The following is a 15877-nucleotide window of genomic DNA, read 5'->3' as shown; positions in this document are numbered from 1 at the left end:
TATATTAATTCATCAAAGGTAAATTGTTTTCACATTTTCCATTAGGGACACAATAGTTTTTATGTCTATAAGTTGAATTCAGCATAATGGCAAAAATAAAAGATGCAACTTCATTTTATAGTGATGTGAAGGCACACTTCCCTTTCTATGACCAGATATAAATGTGTGGTCATAACTACTTGGTATTCAAACTGGCCCATTCATTGATGAGTATTAATAATCTAAAAGCCTGTTTTTTTAGTATCTCTAAAGTATAAGATTCTTGATGGAAGCTATTTTTGTCTATTTTTTAACTCTTTATTGCAGGCTGGTAAATGGTAGGTGTTCAATAAATATTTGCAGAATGAGCATTGGTTGTTTTTTTTCCTGTTATGGATCTTTCTCTGGTTGCTTCAGAACTGAACTAAAATGTTCATCAGAACTTTGTGGATGCTCTTCCTCCTCTTCATTAATATTCTCATCGACTCTCATAACTCTCCCATTTCCTTTTAGAAATGGACCAAAAAATTCATCTCCAACCTTAACTTCTCCCATAAATTCTAATTCCTCCACTAGTAGCTGAGTCAGTTTACTTCTGTGTCTTTCGTGGATTTAAAACTTGACATAATCATAAAGAGCCCTGGAGCTAGAATTAGAAGATTTGGTGTTAAGTCATAGATTTGCTAACTACAAACTCTGTACTATAATTTAATCATATATTTTTTTCTGTATCTGAAATTCAGTTCTTTTTTTTTATAAAATAGAGATTTAAAAAAAAACCTTAAATATATGACAATAAAATTAATCTATGTAAAAGTCTTTTTATAAACTCCAAAGCATTGTACAAACATAAGGGTGCTTTCCTTGCCATCATTATTCCTTATACCAAGGCTGTGCCAATTTTTGCATTGGTTTACAAGATCAGGCTTCTTACGTTGCTTCCTACTAGACTGGGTGAAACAGAAGACTGTAACTAACAGTCTCCTAATTCATACTCTGAACCTGTTCTCTCCCTACTTAAGCCTGCTGCAGATTACTTTTCCTAAAGCACAACTCAGATTAGGTCACCCTTTATGCAAAGTCTCCCATGCCTCCCCTTTATCTATTCCAATATCCAAAATCCTTTGCATTGCATTTAACACCACACTCTACATATCTGATTCCATTAATCCCTCTTCCTATCCATTATGGTCTGGTCAAATTTTGTTTTGCATATGAGGTATCAAGCTTTCCCTCTTTCAAGATACTTCGCACATTATTTCTATTACCTTGAATGCCATTCCTCCTCAAAGTGTTCAAATCTTGTCTCCTGAGGCCCATAATACATGGGCCCATAATCAATTCTGCTCCTCTGAGAAACAAATTCCAAATGTGATTAATATATGCAATTTTTTTTTTCTGGAAATGCCTGTGAAAGCTAAAGACAAGAGAGAGAAAAGCAAGGACCTACAAATCTGACACATGTGAAGGAAAGATAGAAGGAAGGAGTATGAGGTAGGAACAGACTCATACTGCAGTACAGTTCTGTGAAAGTTTCAGTCAAGCCAGTGTGAAATCCTCAATTCAAAGTGTCCTGTTTGAGGAGTTGTACACCTCAAATGAGTAGGCCAAAATTAGTAGCCTTTTCATGCTCAGACATGGCTGGTTAGAGCCAATGGAAAGGGTGGTCCAGCTCCAAAACAGCGATGGACCCAGAGGATCACCTCTTGGGACTCACAATCAACTATTCTCCCTTTAGCAGAAGATCTGTTGTATTCTCATGGCCACCACATATGGCAACCTCTGTGACATTTTTACTTATCCTCTACTCTACTCAACCATCACAGTACTTTACCTCTGAAACTCTCAAGAAACATCACTTCTAGCCTCAAATTTAGTTACAAATGTCATAGCTTTCTTCTAGAAATGGCAATATGCCATTTCTTTTTCATTTTTGTTTTTTCTTAAGTACACATTGTATTTTGAAATACAGCTGTGGGCTCGGTAGCCTAGTGCAGATGATGTGAAGAATTAAATATTTTAACTAAAGTGGGGGGGAAAAACAGTAAATATCATACCATGTTTTGGTTATCTATTCCAAAACTTAGAAGGTTAAAATAACAGAAATTTATTAGTAGTAATAATTATGTGGGTTGATATGTTGACCATGAATTTTCTTTGCTTCATGTCGAAGGAGTTCAGGACATACCAGCCCATTAATCTGCTTTGGCATATTAATTATTTTGAGCTGAAGACATTTGAGAAATAGCAGCTGCAGGAAGGGCTCTCTGACCTAACCTTTTCTACCTAAAACAGGCCATAAAGTTTCTCATGAGAAAGGTGCCCTTCCTATACCAGGAAGAAAAGAATATCTATCACCAGAGACTAGGAGTTGATGCTGAAATAGGTCTGTACAAACTTACTAAAATGACAATTATCTTCCACTAGTTTTGCACCTTCCCTCAATATATGTCCTAGTCATTTCCCCAAAACTTACTGTCCCTATCCCAAACCCCTTTGTCTTATTATTCCTTCATATATGTATCATTTCTTTGTCTAAAATGTATAAAGGCTTTCGGTTCTGGTCACTTCTTCAGTGGAAGAGAACATTGCCTTCTCTTACCATCTGATACCAGGTAAACCTCTGAACAAATTAAGAGGTCCAAATGGCTTTATTCATGTGGTTGACAGCTGAGACTATCAGCCAGGCCTCAGTTCTCCTTCATGTGGACCACTCCACATGGCTATTTGGCATTCTTCATATATAATGATATCTGGAATCCATCAAGAATATTCCCAGAGGACAGATTAATGCCTAATGTTAATGTTGCATTGGCCAAAGATAGTCATAATGCCCTATCCAGGATTGCTATGGGAGGGCACTCATGAGGGCTCTAGAGATCCCCAATGTTTAGCTTCCCACACACCACTAAGACAATACATGGAAAGTGGTCCATCAAAATTATATTCCTGAAATAACTGGATGGATACAATACAAAGATAAATGAAATAGGAATAAAGATAAAAGACTTTTAAAACTTTTTGGAAAACAGAGGATAGGCTAAATGATGTTGAAGGCCACTAATTTTTATTATCTATAACATTTTAAATTTATATAATCAATTTTTCATGTGACATTAATTTCAGTCAAGAAGACTTAAATAAAAAACATGCTTATTTGGGAAATGTCCAGAGTAAAGCTAGAGTTTTGTCAAATTTTGTCAAATACCCCTAATATACACACACAGAGAGTTTGTTCCTTGAGAATTTCATAATATACTAATCGTAGAGCATACAATTCCTATGTAGACTGAATTTTATTAAAAATTGTAAGAAATAAGAATAGCATTAAAAATCCAGAATATAATGGAAAACATAAAGAGAAAATATGAGATATTAGCAAGAGCAATTTTAGAGTTGTAGTGCCTTTATACAATTTCAATGCGAAGAATGCTCAGCCAAATACAACAACTCTGTAATTAACCAAATAGAGTAGAAAAGAAATCAAGATAAACTTCTGTCAAATGATCTTAGTGTTTAAAATCAGCAGAGTTTCAAGCTTAGGTCAATGGCCCCAGAGGAATTCTCTGTACCCTTAGGTGCCTGAAGTTAGTAATGAAAAACTGTTGGGTTATTTTCTAAATTTAGAAACATATGGTACATACTAAAAAAGAGAAGCAAATCACCAAGATATTTTGTATTTGCCTAGTGTTATATCAAGCCAGTATTATAGCCTTGATTTTTGTTTAATGATCAGAAGTTGTTAGAAATTTGCTTATGTCTTTGAATGCTATGAAAAGGGAAAATATTTTTAGCCACAAAATAACAGTGTCTACAGAACCTAAAACAGTGCTTGATGTATAGCAGGCAATCAACAGTATTTGTTTAATAAATAAATGACTGCAAAATAATCTGGTGATTTGGGAGAGAAAATATCTTCAAACGCAGGATTCATGATGGGAAAAATACAAATGAAGTCTGTTGTTGAAAATATCAGGAATTCTTTATTGTCCATCTACAGAAATATCCCACACAATATCTCTAGAGATGTGACAAAATATGAATCAAAGGTAAAATTAACTAGCATTTTTCAATGGTTCTAAAGAGTGACATTCTTTACATACTACCAAGTCAATGACTTAATGTCCACAGGGATAAACTTTAAATGTTATTTGGGTATCACTGAACAATGAAGAGCCAAAATTACTAGCCTAGATTTTAATATTCACTTTTGATGCGTTGATGTTGTAGAAGTTGAGCAGAAGGCTACCCATGCTGCAATTTGTGTCTTAACTGTGGCCTGGGCTTTATATACCTTCCCCCTCATTATTGCTAAGGACATGGAATTATATCACCCCGGCCTTTGCACATAAAGACTTGATCACTGAAGAGAATTTTAGACATGAGAATAAAGATTTCCTTTCCCTCTAGGAGACCAAATTATTGAAGAACATAATTTCTTATATTTTAAAATACCCATTTCTAAGACATTCATAATGCTCTTGAGGCAACATCGTGTATCTTTGAAAGAAAGACATCACATACTAGAAGTGTCCTTCTGATATAGCTTGAAGGAGCAGTAAGTCATTCATGGAACCGAGTTGAGAACATAGCTGGCTGGCTACAAATCTATAGCACCTCTTTTAGCACAACCGTCATACAGTCCAGATATTTAAAGTACTGAAAACATTACAACTGTAATTTTTTACTCTTTTTTTACCAATATTACTCATTTTAACTAACATATTAATTCAAAATGTGTTCATTTGAAGTATTACCTTCTATACTAGTAATAAAACATAAAAATCAATAGCCAATAAATATCCTTCTATAACAAAAATATGCTCTACTGAACATATAAATTTTAACTCTGATATATTTACTATATATATAATATATGCATTTTTCTCAATTAAATTACATAGGCAAACAAAATATAATCAAAATATTTCTCCTGATACCTAATATGATTATAAATATTTAATTGCTTATATATGTTTTGATATTTATCTTATATTACATGAGAGCCCAGAGCAGTTCTGTCAACAACATAACAGTACAGATGTTAAATAATACTATAAATTAAAAACTACAATTGTGTACATTAGCAGAAGGCAACTGCTAATGTATAAAATACATTTCAAAAGTCTACATAATAATGTATTGGTCTAAGTCAAATATATGAGACTATATTGCTCCTTTTATAATTTTATGTGCAATTTTTAAAGATATACAAAAACTATAAAAACATGTAAGTGATTCAGGGACATCTCCTAGAGACATCTTAAACATCATTGCAAAAATCAGTGGGAAATGTTTGCAGGCTCAGGCACAAACTCTTCTGAAAAATAAGTTTGTTCATTCAACATGTAATATGAACTCTGGTAGAACATGATTAAACATAATTAGATCCTCTTAACAGCATAAGCCATGAATAATCCTTGTCATTTCTTTCCAATTGTTAAAGCATTTGAAAGATTAAATTTTGTAATGGATTATTTTCAAGTTTTGAATCTTATTTTTTAGTATTAAGACTTTAAATATTATTGGGAAGGAAAACTACCTAAATGAAAAAATTACTCCTTATCTGTGAAAAACAGTTACCAAATTGATAAACCAGAATTTTATTGTAAAAGATAATTATTTTTATGTTAATTAGGATTATTTAACTTGATTAGCTGTTAGGGTACACAATTTTTAAAGTAAATATGTCTACTAAACAGAAGTACTACATTTGTGAATATTAATATATCTGTGAATTGTTTCAAAATTAGTTATTAGAGGCACTGATAACATAATTGAAGGTAAATTTGGTTTGAGCGATAGGAGTTCCAGTTCCAGACAAAATGGAATAGACTCCTTTAACAACAATTTTTTCTACTAAGTAAAGGTAAAAACTCTGAACATAGCATAGCAAATAACATAGGAAGCATCTAAAAGGTGGAAAGAAGAAGACAGATCTAGAGATTTAAGGATTGGCTTATCTTTCTTCTTTTCTCATATTCCAGAATGGGGGCTGGAGAAGCTAGCAACCTAGAAAAGCCAATAGATATAGACCAAAAGAAAAAAAGTTGTATGGAAGAATAGAAACTTTCTTCAGCCAACACCAAAAGAAAAAACATGTTCTCACCACCTCACTATCACCCACCTCTCCCTTCTCTCCTACCTCTTCCCAGTCCCCTCCATAATGTCATCAGAAGTCAAATGAAGAGCCTGGATTAGCAACCCTGTACAGCTTTGGCAGATGGCTCTACACTACCCCAATCATGCTAGTGTCAGTGGAGAACCTAGGCCACCTACTTGCACTGGCAGAAGAAACCCTCTCTCCTCCCAACTAGAATTCTGAGGGAAGAAACAAACAAAAGGGACTCTTAAGACCTACATATTAATTCTTAAGCTGACTCCTGAATAGTCCATATAAGGAACTGAACAGATTTAGGATGGCAAAATATTTGAGAGCTAGACTACTATTTGAAAAACCACTGACTAGCTTCTAGGTACCACACAAATAAAGCAGAGTAGAAGAGCACTGGAAAGACAGAAAACTAAAAGGAACCTGTTGTTAAACCTAAATGAGGTAACTGCCTAATAAAACAGTAGATTTAAATAGGATCTGATTTGGAAGAAATAAGTTGTAATGTTGTGAGAAGGCCAAGGGGCTAGGACCTGAGGGCATCCTCTAGGAACTGAGAGTGACTCCAAGGTGACGGCAGTGTCAGCACTGCTGTATCCCTTTCTTCAGGGTCTTGAGAGAATTAGTTTCCTTATTTTTTTAATTAATTAATTAATTAATGATTTTAGGGTTACATTGGTTAACGAAATCTTGTAAGTTTCAGCTGTATTTTTTAACAGTAAGGCATATACATGTTTACTCTGTATGTTCACTGTCTATAGTTAGATTTCTTTCTGTCACCACATATTTGACTCCTTTTATCCCATTTCCTTCCCCCCACCCCCTTCCCCCTACTCTCTGGTAACCACTAGTCTATTGTCCATGTTGATAAGTTTCTGTTTGTTTGTCCTGTTCATTTGTTGCTTTTAGGTTTGTATCTCACATATAAGTGATATCATATGATTTTCAACTTTTTCTTTCTGGCTTATTGTGCTTAGCATGATTAACTCAAGGTCCATCCATGTTTTGCAAATGGCAGTATTTCATCTCTTCTTATGACTGAGTAATATTTTGTAGCTTCTAGAGGCCACCAGCATTTCTTTGCTATTGATGACTCCCTCCTCCACTTTCAAAGCCAGCAAGGGTGGATCAAGTCCTTCTCAGGTTGAATCATTCTGACCTCCTTTTTTAGTTTCTATGTCCATATTTTAAAAGTTTTGTGATTATACTGGACTCAACCAAATAATCCAGGAAGAGCTCTCAATTTTTAGGTCAGTTGATTAGCAACTTCAATTCCATTGGCTGCTTTAATTTCCCTTTGCCATGCAATATAACATATTCATAAATTCCAGAGATTAGTGCATGAACAACCTTGGGGGACCATTATTCTGTCTATCAAATGCCTCAACAACAACAACAAAAAATATTAGAATGATAAAAAAAGACAACACGAACATTCAAATTTAGGGGTTTATTCTAAAATCTTAATCACACTGCTAGGATGAATATTTAGAAAATGTTCTAAGCTACTGAAATACAACAAAACAACTTTCTTTGACTCTTCCTCTGTCAATTATTCTACATTGTACAGTTTTTAATAAGTTAAACAATATAAAAATATTATTAATACATACTTTAATAAACATGAAATATATATAAAATTCAACTAGCATTTACTTAGTTTTATTATCTTCCAGCTGGTTATGTATCTCAATAATAGAACCAAAAGACTCTCATTATGGCTCAAGATAATTTGAAATATTGCCAGGTTCATGTTTATTAAAAGCTTCCCTTTTTTATTGAAAATTGATAAAGGTCACTATGATGTAATAAGATTATTACTTAGCTGTCTAAATAAAAAGTGAATTAAACCACTAATTTGGATTCTTTAAGATAAAATATTTAGGATAGAAAGAATAGAAATAAAATATATGACTTACTGTATTATTCCAAACACCTCTATCCCAATACAAGCCAATCCTACTTTGAAAACAGTTTGTCTGTCTGTCTCTGTTTCCATTTTAACTGTGCTCACGTATATTATGAACAAAACCTGCTCTAATTCAGAGAATGTTCCATTCTATAAATGTCCATGAAATAAGTAAATAAATCTTTTGGTGAAAACAAATTGCACAACGGGATTTTTTGCTCTAAACTAAGAAAAGTGTTTCCTCAAGGAAAGAAATACAAACAATTGCTCAACAAATCCCTATAGTCCTAGCCACAGGCAAACAAGAAACATGTATCAATCTTTGAGGACAACTAAATATAATACCTAAAATAGTATCAGAGAGGTGAAACTTACTTCAGATTTCACACTTCAAAGTAGGTGGGAGAGGGGAGAAATCTTGAGATTAATCATAATTTAAAATATACAAGCACTATTTTAGGAGAAGACAAATTTGCGCACTAATACTGACATGATCATTATAGTCAATGTTCTAGTTTGCAGTCTCTGATGAATGTGGCATGGTTTTTTGTTTTCATATTTATTTGATTGTTTTTTAATTTATTTTTAGTACTACATTATTCTTTTTTCCTATATTAATGCAGATTTGGAATTTGAAAATACCATTAGAGACTACATCAAAGGCCCTTTAATTCTGCAGTCTAACCAGACTTAACGATGGAGTAGGGTTATAGTTCTCAGAGTAATTATTGCTATAGTTACTTCTGTGTTTAACAACCATTGGGTTTTGAGCAGTTTGTTGAAGATGTTACGATCAGCAAGCAAGTTTCCCTGCTGCTACTCACCATTCAGGGTACATGGATTTATCAGGACAGTCAAGGGCAAACATTCTCTCAAGATTCTCCTATGTATCAATAGATATACAGTTCTACAAATTAAAAATAGTTGGCAAATACTAAATCAGGTAGTTCTTGTAAGAGTTCCCAGGAAATTTAGTTTTCCAGAAATCCAGAGTGCTACTTTTGTCCTCTATATGTCCTAAATTTATACAATGTCATCTCAACTACAGGCAATTTCTGGTGATTTAGAGTTCTCAAGAAACCCCTGGGACATAAATTAAAATAAAGTTATATTTTATTACGTCTTACTCACTATGTTCCCATGAGTGGGAATAGTTCCCCAAAGACAATTTTCAACCCCACTTAGGTTAATATAAATTATAGAGTGTCATAAGTTTACCACATACATTAAATGAAAAGTGGGTACTAAAAAATGTCTAGCTTGGCTACTATATAGAATGAATGTTGAGTAAATACTATGAATTTAAATAAAAATGTACTTCGCATCTGATCATATATATCAAAAAATATATATTGCTCTAACATATCTCACAATGACATGTGATTAGGTTAAAAATACTTAGCCACAAAATTCCTAATGTCATAAAATATCAACAATATTACATAAAATACACTTAATGTTTGCTGTGCATTAAACTGTGTCTCTCAAAGTTCATATGTTAAAGTCCTAATCCCCAATGTGATTGTATTTGGAGAAAGGGTGTAAATGGAGATAATTAAAGTTAAATGAGGTCATAAGGGTGCGGGTCCTGATCCAATGGGATTAGTGACTTTATAAGAAGGGACATCAGAGAGCCAGAGAGCCAGAGAGCATGCTCGCTCTCTCTCTTTCTCTATGTCTCTCTCCACACTCAGAGGAAAGGCCATGTAAGGACCCAGTCAGAAGGTAGCTGTCTTCAAGCCAGGAAGAGAACTCATCAGAAACCAGACCCTTCTGGACTATGATCTAGGGTGTCCAGCCTCCAGAAATATAAGAAATACAATTCTATTGTTTAAGCCACCCAATCAGTGGTATTTTGTTTGTCAGCTCAAGATGACTTACATAGTATTGCAACTCATTAGTTGGCTCTTGAGAACTAAATAAACAAATATAGATAGATATAGATATAGATAGATATAGATATAGATATATATATAGATATAGATATAGATATAGATATAGATATATGCCAATTTTAAATTTTGCCTCATTACAATTTTTGTTTATTGGTTAAGTCATTGTTTAATTATACTTTGATGATTGTTATTCATATCATCACTCTCTGGGCTCTTTTCCTACATTTTCCTTAGGATTTATCAATTATGTAATAGCTTTATGGATGATACCACTGATATTTTTTTTATTGACTCAACCTTAGCTCATTTTCCTGAAACGGCCTATAGCTTTTGCAAGCAATGTCAAATACTTCCAGAGAAAATTCTTACAAAATTCCTTTGACTCAGCCATAATCATCTTTAGCATTCTCAGAAACTTGGTCAGATCCACAGACTATTATCTTGTGTTATTGCCTATGATTCCCCTAATGCTTAATAGACATAGTAGAACTTACATGATTTAGCTAAATCAGTGAACAAACAAAAGAGTATGCTTTTTCTCCCTTACCCTGCTATCCAGGCACTTATAAGCTCAGCCTATGTAACTCTGACTATGCACTTGCCTCATCCCCTTGAGGCCTCAAAACTTTGTAGTAAAGGTAGCATCAATGAAAACTAGTTTTCAAAAGCAGCAAAAGTCAAGTTTCCAGCAGTGGCATCCAGTGTTTGTGATATAAGCCCTAGATGAACCACGAGGTTCTGCAATGTGTCTGTGGTATTGTTCTGGACTACATAGCCTGCAAACCTAATTCTCTGACCCACCCAAAGATCCTGTGAGCTACTTACAATCCTGTTCCTGCTTGAGTCAACCATAATGCATTGGCTTTTGCTGTTTTCATGATTGGTTTTAGCTGTTTTCAGCGAAGACCCTTGATTGACATTGTGCTTTTACCTAGGCAGACAAATCGCCACTTTCAATAGACACCAAATAGGATCAGTGATCCAATAAAGGGTAAAAGCTACAGTTTAAAGCAAAACAACACTCTCGAGAAAATCATGATTAAAATGTTCCTCCAATTAAATTGGGTTTTAAGATTTTGAATGTGAAACATTTAAGAAAGAAGTCTGTAGAGACATAATGAAAGGCTATAGTAAAAAGATTAATATCAGGATATCTTCTTTACTTTTACCAAATGCCTTTATTCTTTTAATTATGAAACACCTTAAAATGTGAATAATTTTATTTTATATTCACATTTTTGTTCATTATAAAACTTCTGCCTATCTTGTATAATAAATGCTTTGTCTTCGATACGACCTTGAGTATAGTTCAAAGTCCTGTAGATAGTGAGAACACAGAATACCAATATGTATGAAATTTTATACTATAAGAGAACTCAAGTAACATCTTGATCTTTACATCTTTAGTCTTTTACAAATGAGCTTAAATAAAATGACAGGAGCTACAGACACTTGACAAGCATTATGTAATTAAGATTCTTACTAATCTTAGTATGATATTACCATCCTCATTTTAATGTTGGTATAACTGAGGGAAATAAAAATTAAACATTAGCCCAAAGTTATACATACTCAGAAATACATACTGGCAGAAATCATGTCTACTTTTCTCAAATCCAAGCTTATGAGGAAGAAAAGAATGACTGAAAAAAAAGGAATCTTTTCTTCAACATCATCTTTAACTAGTAGGAGAGTACAGAGTGGTAGGAATGAAAATGATCTGCTCTGAAAACCTGAATTTTATTCTGCTAAATTTTCAACTTGCTGACAGAATTATTAGACTACTCAGAACCTGTCTACTCTGCTGTTAATTTTAAGCTTCTTGAGGTCACAAACTGTTACTGGGTTTATTCGACATTTTGTCCCGTAATCTCACCTTCCATCCATCCATGGAGAATAGAAATCAATAGATAGTCCAATAACATTTAGAGCTTCTGACCTGGTTTCCTGTCTTCTTGCTTATCTTAGTCCACAAAGCTAAAGGCTTCTTTAAGTATGCAGTCCAATTTATTTTTTTCTTTTCCTTAACTTCACAACCACATCTAAGCAGTTATCTCTTCATTTTATTTTAACTTGATCTGCCCCAGGTAAAAAGATGAAGCCATCCCACCTTGCACTATATAAGAAAATAAGAAAGGAAAATATTTATTTTTGTTTCATTTTTTAAGACCTTGATGCTTCATTTAAAAGCTGAAGCAAACACACACACAAAAAAAAATGAGCAGGGAATTTCAGGAGAGTTGTGCATGGTTCAAGGGGTTGGATTTCAGGAAGAAAAGAGAAGAATAAGAGAGAAGGAAATGGGGTGATGGAAGGAACAGTTTAAGGCTAAGATCTTGTCTGACAGTTTTCACTATGCTTTGAAGTCAAAAGGGAATTCCGAATAAGGAGGACAAAATTACTTCAACAATTTTAATTTGAGTCTCAAGAAGAAGCAAAGAGAGTTGCTTTGTGTCTAATGTTAGACAAGAGTCCTTCTAAAGGTGACATACAGGCAAACCTCCAGAAGAGAGGGAAGTAGAAACAAAATATCAAGAACAAAGCCCTAGGCCTCAGAGTTTGATGATCTTGGGCAGTAGAGTGGTGGCAAGGAGTGTGAAGAAGAGAGGAACCTGACAACAGTTCACACACAACAAATTTCATAAGCAGACATCAAAATTAGTCATCATTCTGTTAATGGGATATTTTTGTGGTAAGTAGGAGCTCATGAGATTTTGTTTTCTCTGGGCAAAATTCTGCAACTTTTATGCTACAACAAAACAAATGTAAGTATGAATTACTCTTTTGCAATTTCCCATAGCCGACTTTTAGAATATTTGTTTGTTTGTTTGTTTGTTTGTTTCAAAATTCTCAATATGGGAAAAAGGATTAGAGAAAGATTCAAAGAACAAAATTGTGATATGCAGATGATCCCGGGACTCTGAGAAATTGCAATGTATATGTGGTTCTTGAGGAGATAAAGAAAAGTCATGTCAACTAAAGTACTTTAAAGACCCTTCTTACCATGCAGCTGTCTATTTCCTGAGGCATTTACATTATCTAACCATCTCAAATAACCCCTGGGTTCCAGTGAATATCAACAGAAGGATCTCATTTATCACTTCCTAATCCTAACTATAATTCATAAAGAGTTTTGTACCCTCTTCCTAGACTCATCTACTTGGACAAAGGACTTCTCCCCTTGAGGCTATTCCATTTAGTGATCACTCCCACATCATTTATGACTCTCCATAATCAATCATATAAAGAATGGAGAATCCACTCATCACTAAGTTCTTTATGTTTCTGCTCATGATTACACATGAGAGCTTTATGCCTGTTCTAATGCTTTGCAAGTCAGCATCAATGACTTGCTTTTTGGAAAGCCTTGAAGCTATTTTGATATAGCAAAATCTGGTAACCTTTGCCCATAGAATAAAATCTAAGTAATTAGAAAGAGGTATAAGCATACCAGCCATCTAAACCCACAGAAATACGTCTTGATGCAACATCAGTTTTTTATTTTTCACCACATTTTTAATTCATTTTTTTTTTTTATCATACAGATGCCTAGATTTCTTCATACAGAGTGAATCCAGTCAGCTCACCTCAAATATTCTTCAGTTTATACTCATTAAATATGGAAAATGTGTGGGCTTTTCACATAAAATGATAAATGTGCTTAAAAGTACATCATATCTAATCCTGAATAGACATTGCTGAGCTGCATAGAAAAAAGAGCATGTCTTTGGAACCCTATAAACATCATTTGAATCTTTGCCTGTATTGTTATGCACAAGATCTTCACTTCTCTGAGCCTTCATTTCTTTAATATGGACATGGTAATACCTTATGTTTAGAACAGTGAGAATGCTGTGACACAATGTATATGAAGTAAGTATCCCATATCTTTTGTTTTAAAGTTTATTTTTATTTTTATTAATAACCCAAGTTTCAGAATTCATAGTTTCCTTATGTGATATTCTAAAAAGTCAAGTTGCTGAGAGCCAAGTATCTCATTTTAAAAGAAGAGCCATCACATAATAACAAAAATTATTTATATATGTATATATAAACACATTTTTATGTAGTTTATAAAGCTACAAGGAAAAAAGCATAAGGAAGAAAGAGACATGACAACAATACATATATAGACAGTATATATACATAGTACATGTTGATAGCATATATATGTGTGTATATGTATAAATACATGTGTACGTATGTATAGAAACGTATATAATATGCATATATAAATGCATAGAAAGTATATCTATATGTGAATAGGCATATATGTTTAAAGTATGTATATATGCATATTAATGTATATAATATATGTATCTGAATATAAAATATATACTTATATGAGTATAATATTTATAAAATATATAAATGTAAATAAATATACATTTTATACATACATGAATATGTATATATTGATGTATATAAATATGTGCATATGTACATATGCAACTATAAATGTGTGTGTATATATATATGTACATATATGCATACATATATATGTGCAGAATCCAGTTTAATTATCAGTAAAAGATCTATAAAACTTGAAAATTCAATAATTTTTAGCTGATCAATCTGACTTCTTTAATATAGTCACTGATTTTATAAGTAACAGCTGGAGAAATTATACAATTTTAATGATAGATCAATAGTATCACATTTCTTTACTCAAAAAAGTTTATAAGAAAGTATGTATTACTAAAAGTGATGTTATAAAATACATAAACAAACATTTTTTTTCTTGTAGTTATAAAACATCTTATACTGGTCCAGGCAAATGGCAGTGGCTCCAATAATTTTTAAATCTCCCCAAGTCCTCCCATAAAAACTAAGATAACAAGACTAATACAAAGAAACAAAAATGAGCATAAGCAAAGGAGATAAAAATTAGGCAAGATATTAAAAATAGATAATAGAAAAAAATAAAGAAAATCAACAAAACCAAAAGTTGGTTATCAAAAAATAAATAAAATTGACATACCTTAACTAGACAGACAAAGGAAAAATAAAGAAGAGTCAAAGTAAGAAAAGCGAGAATAAAAGAGGGTACAACACAACCAATATTAAGAAATAAAATGATTATAAGGACATAGACAGAAGGCAAAGAGAATGGCCCAGAGTGTCCTAGATTCCACGAAATGAACTCTCAACAAATACTCGTTACCACACAGAGAGGTCTCCAACAGGCATACGAAGTTCAGTGGAGCAATTGAGAACAGCAACTGAAGCTGCAAGAGACCATGTGGGCTTCATTTCACAGGCAGATAAAGGGGACATTGAAATACGTGGTCATCATATTCCAACATGGCAGTTTGGGTCCTGTGAATTCTAGAAACCAACCAACTATAGCCAGTTTTTAAGACTCAGTCCACCCTCAAAAGAAACCACTGGAAGAGAAAGTTTATTGAGGAGATACGGGGGCAAAGGAAAAACAAATTCTAAGTAAAAGTGTCACCGTTGGAGCCAATTGGAGTTGGGTTGTCGCCCCAACAGTAGGGGGAGGGAGAGGGATAACGATGGTGCAAGAGTGTAGTTAGCATTTTTCCTCGGTTCTTCCTCAAATGACACAGTAAAGAATCACAGGTCATTGAGATTTAAAAGTTTTATTAAAAATATGTTTTAGAAAGACAAAGAATGCCCCTAGGAGGCACATGGAGAAAGACAAAGTATGCCCCAAGGAGGTAAATGGTTCCAGTGCTGTAGCCAACAGAAAGGGGCCAAAATGGCTACAAAAGGGCAAAAAGGCCACAAAAGACCACCATAAAGGAAAAGGAGAGTACAGAAAGGCAAAGAAGACCTGGAAGTGAGAATGTCTACTTTATATTTGAGCCATGATGGGTGGTTCCAAAAACATTCCTAGGGGATTGGCATGTGAGGTCATCTTGATTAACACTTAATTGACACTAGGCAATAACTTTGTCTAGCACACATGTGCATGCCCAGCATTCTACTACTATCGGGGTGTTCTTTGGGCAGTCTCTA

Source organism: Pteropus alecto, unplaced genomic scaffold (assembly GCF_000325575.1).
Source record: "Pteropus alecto unplaced genomic scaffold, ASM32557v1 scaffold63, whole genome shotgun sequence".
NCBI lineage: Eukaryota > Metazoa > Chordata > Mammalia > Chiroptera > Pteropodidae > Pteropus > Pteropus alecto.
This window is presented reverse-complemented; position numbering follows the sequence as displayed.